The 12,958-nt window shown below is 32.0% G+C and overlaps 2 pseudogenes; one reads left to right on the top strand and one right to left on the bottom strand.

The window, feature by feature from the left end:
* The first annotated feature begins 2,087 nt into the window (after positions 1–2,087).
* LOC112780801 (uncharacterized WD repeat-containing protein C17D11.16-like) lies at positions 2,088–6,297 on the top strand (annotated as a pseudogene).
* A 222-nt stretch (positions 6,298–6,519) lies between these two features.
* LOC112791146 (polygalacturonase-like) lies at positions 6,520–8,521 on the bottom strand (annotated as a pseudogene).
* Between the last annotated feature and the right edge of the window lie 4,437 nt (positions 8,522–12,958).

Genomic DNA, 12,958 nt, shown 5'->3' with positions numbered 1-12,958 from the left:
CTCAGGGAGTTATCTATCATAGTTAGTTAGTTAGTTAGTTAGTTAGTTAGCGGTTTTAATTAGAGTTAGCTATCGAATCACTTAGCATGATATCAGCCATGGCTATGGTTAGCTAGCTAGCTCTGTCTCCTTATGTTGTCTGTGTTAATTTGCATCATTTTATTGACCTTACCTTAGGAGTTGAGGTATTTAGTTCCAGGATTGGTGATCTTTATTATCCAAGTAACGACCTGGATCCTTATATCAAAGATAAGAACGTAAGTTCTAATACTTTGTCTGCATTCTGCTATTGATTTTTATTTGTGACTCTACAACATCATATTGTTTTACATTGTTAAGGATGATGATGCTCACTTGAAGACATGCTCATGATTGATCGTCATTGTTTGCAGAAATACCAAAACCTAACTAGGGAGGAACCATGGAGGCTGCACAGCTGCCATGTTGCAGATGAGGAAGACCTCACTCAAACCATCCACAAGTCAACCTGACACGTAAACAATGTGATTTTATACCTTGTTGCCAAACTCTGTATCTGTTTCATGAATGGACAAATTGATGCAGAATAACTTGTTAGTCCAACACATCTGGAACACTACAACAATGCTGCACCCCCTAATGTAGCCACATACCAGCACCAACCACTTGGCACCTCCAACAACTACTTCGCAATCGGCACAACACCAAAGAGGAGGGGCATACCATCTTTTGTAAGGGGCAACCCAGTTCCACCAAGAGGAAGGGGCAAGCACCACTCCAAGGCAAAAATGCAGCAGCTGCACCATCACCCCCTGCTCAACCTAGGCTGTCAAGGCTTGATCTGGGTCTAGCTCCCAAATTCCCTAGCACCTCTATCCAATGCTGCAGACCCCATATAGTGGACTGGGTCAAGCCACAGGGTCCTTAGTTAGGCCCAATCTTCAGGACCAACGGCAGCACCATTTAGGCCACCAACTGTGACTAGGGAGACCATGACGCAGCAGGCCCAGCCACACAGAGGAGGTCCACTGGCTCATGCCCACCCTATCCTGAAGAAGAAAAAGCCATCCAGACCACCACCATCAAAGCCATCACAATGACAACAACTGAACTGATTTTATCTTGGTTTTTTAAGCTTGTTATTAGCTCCTGTTTGGACATATTTAGTAACATAAACCCAAGTGCCATTATGGCATGTAAGTGCAAACTAATCTTTTTGTGTTTTGTTTGTGTCATTTTGGGTCTGTTGCAGCTACTATGAACATAAGTGTCATTTTGCTAGTCTTATTTTGGGGTCTGAACTTGTTAGTCTGAATAGTTAATGGTTATAACTTCATTTTATAGCTCCTGGTGTTTTATTGAGGTTCTGTTCACAAATCTATTACATGGCTACTATTAATCTGTATAGCTTGCTTACATCAGGACGACAAAAATTTCTTCACAAATCTGTTCCACAGCATATATTAAATCATCTCATTACAATGAAGAGAAGATTACAAATTTCAAAGTGTCATTGTTATACAATTATACTATCACTGTCTACCTACTTAGCCAACTAAACATAATCAAAGCCACATTTATCCCAACCAATATACACATAAAATTAAGCACAACTCAACCCTCTTCAGAGCTCCTTCATGTCATTTCACCACAGATAGTACCATCATCATCCTATCAATTTCCTGGCCATCCCCACATTTACATTGATTCTGCTTTTCATATTTGGTTCTGATTTGCCCAGCATATTACTATTCTCTGAAGAAACTTCTCCTTTCACACATTCCTCTTGTATTTCATCCAACCATTGAAATACCCGCAACGCATTGTGTGTTCTAGCATAACAGGAAAATTTCAAACATCAGACAACAATCAAAAACTACAACTGAATAAGCACAGACGACAAACCAAGAAGGGATATTGCATAATTCGTCACATATACAATCAAAATTCCAAGCTTACCTTCCATATAGGGCAGCGTAGAAACCATCTATCAGGGTTGCTACTTGTCTTCGACTTCAACGGAACCACTGGAAGGGGACAAAAGCAGCAGCCATCGTAAGTTTTTCTCACAACACCGGAAGCACCATCCACGTCGAAGGCTTGCATCGATGACTGCCTTCTCACCGTTGCAGCTTTTTCCACGAGCCCTTGCTGTATGCATCTTCCAAATTTTGGCTCCCCTCCTACGAGTGAACGAAGATAGCAGTATTGGGGATTAGGGCAAAGAGCTCTGATTTTGGGGCCCAATCAATTCAATTAATTTAATTTTCACCTAGGCTAACAAATACTTAATTAAAAATTACAACCCAAATAAAACATGTTTTGTCAGCAAAATCCGGTGTCCAGGACAGCATTGTCCTCACCAGAACTTAGGTCCGGCAATAACTTGGACCACGCTTATCAGTTTTTAAAATTTTTCGGGGTGTCTTTTTGTCAAATACGAGAATGAGGTACCAAAATGTCAGCGTTTCAATCTTTCGGTACTGATTTGGTCATTACCTCAACTTTATACCATTATGATTTTCTTTCTCCAATTTTTCTTCTCATCCAAACAAAAAAAAAATTCTTTTTATTTTCTTTCCATTCATTTTCTCTTCATCCAAACAACACACAAATAACTCTACTTTTCCTTCTATTTTCTTTCCTTTCATTTCTTACTTCTCTTTTCTTTCCTATATCCAAACAATGCCTAAGGGTTCTCCTCCTCCTCCTTGTTACTCTCTGCTATTGCAAGCTAGCTGCTGCCACCACCATTCTACACACATACACACACACCACTTTATTCTTTCGTTTGATTTCGAGTCTCAGAATGATTTCAGGTATTTCATGATACCGATAGGTGCTTCAAAGGCGGAACCCACGAGTTGAAACTCCTTCCAAGGAAGAATCAAGATAAATCACCGCCCCCTGCCACGCCAGTCTTTCTTTCTTCTTCAAAAACACTACCAATTAAAAATTTATCAAATACTTTACAGTACATGTATGTTATGCAGTGGAGCAGACAGTGAAAATGAGGAAGAAGCAAGTGATGAACGCATGGATTAACCGGTGGCGCCGTCGATGAAGTTGCACGAGCACTCAATGTTGCTGATGCTCTCGGGAAGGCTGATAAATTGGACATATGACCTCGGTTTGAAGGAGCTTGACATGGAACATTATGATGATGAAGATGAAGGTATACAATAACATCTCAGGGAGTTATCTGTCTATTTAGTTAGAGTTAGCTATCGAATCACTTAGCATGATATCAGCCATGGCTATGGTTAGCTAGCTAGCTCTGTCTCCTTGTGTTGTCTATGTTAAGTTGCATCTTTTTATTGACCTTAGGAGTTGATGTATTTAGTTTCGAGATTGGTGATCTTTATTATCCAAGTATCGACCTGGATCCTAATATCAAATATAAGAACGTAAGTTCCAATACTTTGTCTGCATTCTGCTGTTGACCTTCATTTTTGACTCTACAACATTATATTGTTTTACATCGTTAAGGATGATGATGACTCTGAGGAACTCGAAGACATGATCATTAATCCAACTGATTCTGTCGTTGTTTGTGCTCGTACTGAGGACGATTTTAGTCTTCTCGAGGTAAACAAATCCTCACTTATTGGCTGATGTATTTTTTATGGATGTTATGTGATGCAATGGTAGACTTATATGAGTTGCATCTTTTTCTACTACAAGGTTCATATACTTGAGGACGTCGGTACTAGTGAGATGAACATGTATGTCCATCATGATATCATAATTCCTACATTCTGCTATCCACAGCTTGGCTTGACTGCCTTCAAGGAAGAGAGAAAGGTGGAGAATATTGCCTTTGTCAATGCATCTCGTATGTTTACCCTTTTTTTATTAAATATGTTGATTTTTTGTGCTCTTGTTTGTTTTAGTAATAAGTTATAAATTCTAGTCTTCATTTGCATGTTCAAAATTTGACTTGATCCCCTTATGCTTCCTCTACTTTCTATCGCATTATTATTTCATTATCATTGCAGGAAACTTCTTAGCTGTTGGTTCAATGGAATCGTCAATAGAAATTTGGGACCTTGATGTTGTAAGTGAATATGGTTAATAAATTTCACTAAAAAGTTGGAAACATCATTCAGAATATAAAGCCACTTTCATTGAATACCTTCTAAGCTTTCTTTATTCCCAGATTGATGTAGTGCAGCCATGCATGTTTTAGGTGGCATTTCAGAGAAAAAGAAGGGGAAGAAGGTTTGTAAATCTTTTTATGTTGAAGTGCAATTCTGAGTATAGACCCAGTTACTGATTCTGTTAATTGGTTTTGTAGAAATCAATCAAATACAAAGATGGCAGTCACACTGACTCTGTACTTGGTCTTGCCTGGAACAAAGCGCTCAGGTTTGTTAAATTTAAAACTGGATTTTGGTATTATTTCATCTGTTGGGCACCTTTTGGGACATAAAGGTTTCATTTATTACTTATTTTAAAACTCTATTCTTTTAAACCTCTGATGGCAGTCATTCTTAAAATATTCAGGAATGTACTTGCTAGTGCCAGTGCTGACAAGCGAGTCAAGATTTGGGATGTGGCTACTGAGAAGTGTGAGAGTACAATGGAGCATCAGTCAGACACAATTAATTATTACAAATATGAGCTTCTTTATTGATAAAGAGGACTTTCCCTCTTCATGTCCATCATCTTTTCTTTTCTTTTTTCCCTTACTTCTAAATAGTGTACAAATTCAGAAATATTACTTATATGTTGGTAGGAAAGATTTTTTACTTTTTTCCTTAATTAAGTCATTTAATATTGTATATTTTGTCTTACTAACATTAATTTAGGTTGCTTGAGTCAATATGTTGTCTGATGGCTTTGTTCATCTATCTTGACAGGTTCGAGCAGTTGCTTGGCATCATCGTGAACGAGAAATTCTTCTTAGTGGTTCATTTGATCATACTGTGGTCCTAGTAGTGACAGAATGTTTCTTATATACTCTATATTTTTGCATTTCTTTTTTTATCTGGAATGGATACTTATTACACTGTAGATTTTGGTTGTATAATATTCATGTGCCAAAACAGACTTTCTCTTTAAAAATGTTCACATTGGAATTTCTGTCTGTCTTTTTTCTTAGTTATCTAACATTCTAATGCTTTCAATGCCTTTACACTTTGCAGAGGGATGGAAGGATGCCATCCCATCCTGGTTATAAGTGGTCAATCACAGCTGATGTCGAGAGCTTGGCCTGGGATCCACACACTTACCACTATTTTGTGATGTGTTATGGTTAATTTTGATTTCTCGTTTCAGTGATTGAATTGGTAATTGTATTTTTATGGATGCATAGTTTTAGCTTCACTAATAATAATTAAATTGTGCTTCTAGGTGAGTCTCGAGGATGGTACTATCAAGTGTTTTGATGTTCGGACCGCAAAGTCTGAATCCACATCTGATCTAAGTTCTACATTTACTCTTCATGCACATGACAAAGTTGTTACCTCAGTATCCTATAACGTTTCAGCACCTAATGTATGTATTTTCAATATTTTGGTGAGAAATACCAAGTTATTGTGTACTCTAGTTTAACGGTACTTTGTTGCCTTCTTGCAGCTACTTGCTACTGGATCGATAGACAAAATGGTAATTGTGAAGTCATTTTGTTGTGTTCTTATTCCTATATACTATATCTTGCAGAATTTGAAATCATCTCATTCGAGTACTGTTATTTGTTGTAGGTAAAGCTTTGAGATTTATCGAATAATCAACCATCTGTTGTGGCATCTAAAGCTTCCAATGGTGTAAGTTTGCTTCTTTTATTTGTTGAGATTTTAACGGGAAAAAGGTATTCTCTAGTTTGAATCATGATACAAGTAGCATGGTTGACTTCTGTTTTGGATGTGACTTTTCAGGGAGCTATATTTCTTTTTCGTTCTCAGAGGAAAATCCCTTTGTGTTGGCTATAGGAGGCTCAGAGGGAAAATTGCAAGTGAGTGAAAAGGGCCACAGAAATTCAAATTTGTGTTCTTGATAGATTTTTCTGTGAAATTTACTGTTGTCACTCATACTTTGTAGGTTTGGGACACTTTATCTGAGTCTGCTGTCTCTCGGCGTTATGAAAGTTACAACAAGAATAGAACTCGGTCGTGATATAATTGAGTCATAATAGCCTTCCTGGTCTCCCCTTCATATGTTACTGGTAGGCTAGAAGTATTTAAGTTAGATATAGTTATTACGAAACAGGTTGAAAGTAATATATTAAGGATGGTAGATATATAGAGTTTGATAGCATGTTCTCTCTCATAATTCATGTAACATCCTTATAAGTTTTGAATGAACATTTGTTCTACAGTTTTGATCATTGAGTGTTTCAATTTTTCGCCTTTGTAATATAATTGCGGTCATGCGCTTGTGAGTTGTGAATAACGAGTTGCAGCGTCTTCTGTAATCGAACTTGTGAGCCAAACTGCCAACGTTGTACTCAACTGTTTATTACAATGGTAAAGCAAACGAGTTGTTTGTTTTAATTTCTTCAAATTGATTTGAAATACTAGGTGTGTGTTTGAATTATCGTTTGTCAAACTAAAATTATAAATCATATTATGAAAAAAAATATAACACACACAAAATTACATAAGTGTATTAAAAATGAATAAAAAAATTAACATCTCTTTCAGCTATGTGTTGGCTGATGCTTTTGGACATTTTCTCTTTCTTTTGGAATTTTTAGACTTTTATATGTCCACATAATTTGGCTCTTCACCAGCCATGTTGGTATCTTCTGCCAATGCACGGGCCTCTTCTGCTGTTGTTTGAAACATCTCCAATTAATCAAATACTATTGATCTTTGAACCAACTTGTACGAAGGAGCATGTACCGTAACTCATAAAGAGCACTACAACTTGTATATATACATGTATTAAGCAAAGACTCTAATTAGCAGCTACGAATGGAAGAGCTCTTCCTGCAATGGTTGGCCTGACATTACGACATACGGCGACTGCCAAAGCTCCGTTGAATTTGAGATCAATATCACATAACATGACCTGCTCACATGACAGAACACTGCTGCATATGAGGTTCACCCCTTCCTTGGTTAATGAGGTGCCCCTAATGTTCTTGAATGAAACATTTCTTATCCTTATTTTTGATGGATTCTAAACAAGTGCACAGAAACAGAAACAATTAGTAACAATTAATAATGTATGTATATATGTATAGTGATGAATAATATATACCCGTTTATTACATTGGTTCCAAGGGCAATCTCCTGGTCAATGATTATAGGGTTCCTGATATTAATCATGGTAACGTCTTCATAATAAAGATTAGAGATAGGAGAAGTTCCAGGAGCACTAGGCCAAGACTTGATCCTCAAACCATTGTCAGTGTTTGTTAAAGTGACCTTCTTGAGAATAAGACCTTCCACAGGAGCCTCAGTGGTGTACTTGCCAAGGCTTCCAACACTGATGCCATGGCCAGGTCCACACTTCACATTGTAGATGTGTGTGTTCACGCTTCCGTCGTCGATCGAGATGCAATCGTCTCCAACTGCTATGTCTGTGTTCAGAATCCTCACTCCATTTGATCTTCCCAAGTGGATGCCATCTGTGTTTAGGCTGTTCCCTGGTGCAATGACCTTGAACCCATCAAAGGTGAAGTTTTGGCACCCCAATTCATTCACATTAAAGTTCTTGCTATCCTTTGATGTTATTATCCTAACAACTGCATGTTTCATGAAGTTGAAACCAAAATTCTATCATCAAACACAATTCATTCATCTTTTAGACATAAATATATAAATTTGGTTTGAAAATAAGTAACACAAAAATAGTTTATATACTATCTAGACAATATTGATTTAAAAAATGCTAATTAGCTACTATATACGAATGTTTGATTTAGTAGCTGATTTTTTTTGTACGCGTAGCATGGTTGTAAAATGTTAAGAAATTGAAAACCAAAATAACTGGGATGGAAAAGAAAAATTTTATTCACCATTGGAGTCCTAGCACAATTGACGTTGGTTCCACAATCATTTTGTTGCCAAGCTATTGCACCTTGACCGTCAAAAACACCATTGCCAGATAGGGTAAAGTAATCAACATATTGAACCTTAACCCATTGTCATTCATCGCCAACATCACGAGGGTTCATTGGTACTATAATTGTTCCATCAACATAAAGCTCAATAGGAGCCTTACAAGGCCCTTTCAAATCCACTGTCCTCATTCCCACGAGGTATCACAATCTTGCTTGCTGTTGGTGATGCACATGCTTCTCTCCATGCATTTGTAAGAGCCTATATACACACGGCACTACAACTAACATCGTTGTTCAAACAAAATTTATCAATGATATTATGTACCAAGCTAGCTAGTTATCATTACCTGAGTTATATCTGAATTAGGTACCCCACTATATTTTGCAATAGGAACGACAAGGGATTGAGTTATGGCACACGCAGCCAGCAATATGAATAAAACAAGCGTTGTGGTGCTCAACTCCATATCCATGTTTATTATTGTTCAAACTTTGTCCTTTCTTTTTCCAAGAAAGAAACTAATGTATTGGTTGAACTTCTAAAAAGTTGCTTTCCAAATGTGTTAGGAACGATATTTATTTGGGAAATTATATGGTGTGGATTGTGGCGACCTTTGTTTGTGGGTTCAGGAGGCTGGCACCAGCAGAGACATTTGACTTATTTATCTCATATAATCATTTTTAGAAATTTAATTATATATGATTAATAGAATGTTCTTTGTAATTTTTGCTGTTGAGGACTTTACCAAATATCTTCTGTGAGCATTTTAATTAGCCATGATGTAAGCTATTTGTAAACCAGTCTTTTATTTAGGTATTGTCACTATTAATAAATTTTTCTATAAAAAAATAATTAGAATTTATTTCTAAAAAAATTGTATCTTTTAATAATAGGTCCCATGACCAAAAGAAAAGCAAAATTATTTAACATAGGTCTATTCTATTTCTCTTTTTATTAAAAAATAACAAATTGATAATGATGATTATTTACTTATTTTACATGTGTAATTTTTTATTTTTAAATATTTACATTTTTATTTTTATTTATCATCTTTTTATTTTTGTAACATAACTAATTTAAAATTAGATATTTTATTTTTACAAGATCAATAAGAAATAACAACATTGCAACTTCTAAATACTAATAGCAATGACTAATGCTAGCGCACCTTAAGAAAAATAGAGTGATATTCTTTAAACAATAATTAGAATACAATAAGTAAAAAATAGATATCGCCATTTTTATTTTAATAAAGTCACTTATTTTTATAAATTCATATAAATATATAATATAAAAAAGTATATATGAAGTGATATTATAAAAAATAGTTGTGACAATATTATTATCCTAATAGTTAATTTTAAATTAAAAATTATGACTATTTTAAAAAGATATATACAAATTAATATTTAAACTCTATATCATATTATACCATGATAAATTAGACAACCAAACAAATAAATTATTTTTATAAATCTAAATTATCATACAAGAATGCACTCTATTAATTACACGTAATTAAGTTTCTAAAGATGGCTATATGAGATAGGAAGTATTTCAAGTGTATCGGGAGTACTGGTACACCAATTATTTTAACCGTTGATCTAAATTATAAAAAATATATATAATATATATTAATTGAAATCAACGGTTAAAACAACCGGTGTACCGATACTTCCTGGAGCATTTAAAATGTATCCTATGAGATATTCTGAGCTCACACAGGAAGATTGTCATAACCTGTTCCTTACCACATGTTTCAAAATGGAGCAAACCACTTAGGATCTATAGGTGTGGATGTTTTATAGGATATACACCATAGACGATCCCTATTTATAATGGTCTTGTGAAGCTTCAGAACCGTTGATCATGTTAGTTAACTAACTTCTTTAAGAGTAATGCAATCCGCATACTTGGTTGATTATTTATCTCGGATTGTTTATCTATTTATTCTATTATATAAAAATTAAATTTCTCCACTTAATGATGGAGCTGACATGACATATTTTTAAAGGTATTTTATAATTTATTTCTTTTAACTCGTTAAATACAAGTTATTACGATAAACTAACTATATAAATTAATTGATTAGATTAGATATTTAAATATTATTTAATTTATTATAATTTATATCAATTTAATTTAGTAGTATTTTTTAATTTTTTTAATATTCTGTTAATATTTTTTAATTTATTTCTTTTAATTTATTAAACTAAATTTATTGTGTGTACTAATTAATTAATTTGATTAATTTATTAGTCATTAAAATAATAAATCTATGAATAAAATAGGCAATTGAAATATTTTCAATTAATAATTAAATCAAATCAAATTATATCATATATATCGAGCTCAATTCAAATCATATGAATTAAGAACTAAATTAATATAAGATAATTTCTTATTTATTCAAGTTGAGTGCAATAAATATAAATTAATTTTGTTAGATAATCATAGTTGTCTGGTCTACTATATATAAATGGCCACACAAAATGATAAGAATCGTAATTTTTATCGCTCTTACTATTTCAACTCTTCTTTTTTTCTTTTCTTTTTCTTTTTTATGTATAATTTTTTTTATGTATAAATGTATCCAAAATGAGAAAGTACAGATGAGTGTGTTTTATTGATTGTTTGTTTGATGAATATATCTCAATTTAGGCATTCTACTACTGTGGATGGAAGTTAACTTGTAATAATTCAAAATGGCCAATGTATTTTTTATAGTATTAGATAGAAGAATATTTGTTAAAATGAATATATCCATTGTAATAATTTTTTTCAATTGTTATATTTTTATGTCAGTCGTGTAAATTCTTTGAAGGCACAAGATAATAAAATAGGTTGACTTTAATATTATTAGAAGCTAAATTTAATAGTTCAAATAAGCAGCACTAATTATATTAAAAAAGTAATTTTATAATAATAATAATGTGATTTACATATTAATTTTTTGAGTAAATTTATTTCAAAATTAAATGTAAAAATTAGACTCAATTACGCTAAAATTTTAAAAGTAATATAAAATTTGACAACAAAATTAACATTCATTAAGAAAATAAATGAGATTTTTATTAAAAAAAATTCACAAGATTGTAATGCAATTTTATTTTAATTTTATCCTTAATATTTAGTTTTAATTTTACCTTCAGAGTTTCAATATGTTTCAATTATACCATTAGAGTGAATAACATTAATTATAACTAATCAATTATATTATTTGATTTGACCAAAAATAAATAAATATTAAATTATTTAATAAATAATAATTAAAAATTTAAAATAAATGAATTTAATTTGAATTATTTTTTTATTATTTTCTATATCTAGAAATCAGAATGTGCTTTTATGTATTTTGATTAATAATTCTTAAAGGAGTTACTATTTTATTTACTAACATTTTAAATTTTTTATAATATTTTCATAAAACTTGATTAATAGGTTCTTTTTCACAATATTTTTCTTGCATTTTTTAACAAAAATATATTTTAATTTTTGTCTTTCATCTTTTATATTTATTTATTATACTAATTTTTTTACAGTATATTTTTATCAACTACATACATTATTTTTATGTCTTTTTTATTTTTTAATTATTTTATTACCTTATTTTTAATTATTTATTTTACTTTCACTCCACATATGTTTATTGTATTTCACTTCATTTTAGTTTCAATTTCATAGTTAACTTTCAATTATATAAAAGTCAATAGTTTCTTTCAAAACATGATTAAATATATTACCTATTATATACAATTATTAGGATAAAAAAATAAATATAAATTGAATATATAATTTAATTTTAATTTAAACTAAAAACTAAATGAATTGTCAGAAAAAATGGCAACTAATTTTGTTTTTAATTTTTTTATAATTTATTTAAAGGTAAAAATTTCTCTATAACCACTAACATTGCCGATAACAAAATTACAAGTCTTTATAAAATGAAAAATATATAAAATAAATAACATATATATACTTTTAAAGTTATTAATCATAGACTATGGATAAATTTAAAAAAAAAATCTTATGGATCAACATGTAATTTTTTATATTTTTATTTTTTTCTAAAATTTTTTTGACTTATCAATATTTAAGTTGTTTATACATCACTTCTCAAAATATTATGATTTCACAAGATATAATATGTGGGGTAAATCACTTTTATAAACTATTTGTATACCAATTTTACGTATATCCTCCAAATTAAAAAAAGGCTATGTACATGTCTCAATTTACATATCTATGTAAATCAAATTTATGGAGTTCGAATGATGTGTTTTCATAGTAAATCGAATTACTTGGATGCTATTTATGCTACTAAATTGAACGAAGGAGATTTATTTAAAATGAACTGGATTGCTATTAAGTGAGTATAAATCGAACCTTATTACTTCGATTTAGCATGGATCATATAAATCGAACCTTATTGCTTCGATTTTATATGTTTAGGCGGGGCGGGGCGGACCACCCACTATATAGCGGACTTTTGGCGAGACAAGGCAGGTTTTTTCGTTTGCTACTCCTAATGGAGACACGAACATAAGTACCCGCCCCATGAAACCTATTAAACATACAAAAATATAAAATTATTAATTTATCCTAATTTCTATATACATAGATCTATTTCTTGAATTTATTAATATTAATTTCTACCTCCAATTTGAATTTTTCCATTTTCTTCCAAGCTCATTCTCAACCTCGATCCTCTCTCTCTAACTCATTTTCTCTGCCTCTCAAGTCCGTCACTACGTCGCTCAATATTGTCCCAAAAAATTATGTTATGTTATTATGTTGGAATATGTTTTTATGTTTTCTCCTTTTAAAATATTATTTTTCATAACGAATATGTTATAAATTGTGTTGAATTATATTAAATTAATTATTTTATAATTATTATATTATGTCTTTTTGTGTTATTTTTTTTCAAAAGTTTTCAAAAAATATTCGTAGATACCCAAGAAGAT

Source organism: Arachis hypogaea, chromosome 3 (genome assembly GCF_003086295.3).
Source record: "Arachis hypogaea cultivar Tifrunner chromosome 3, arahy.Tifrunner.gnm2.J5K5, whole genome shotgun sequence".
Taxonomy (NCBI): Eukaryota; Viridiplantae; Streptophyta; class Magnoliopsida; order Fabales; family Fabaceae; genus Arachis; species Arachis hypogaea.
Note: the sequence above shows the minus strand (reverse complement) of the source record. Positions and strands in the feature narration are given on the sequence as shown.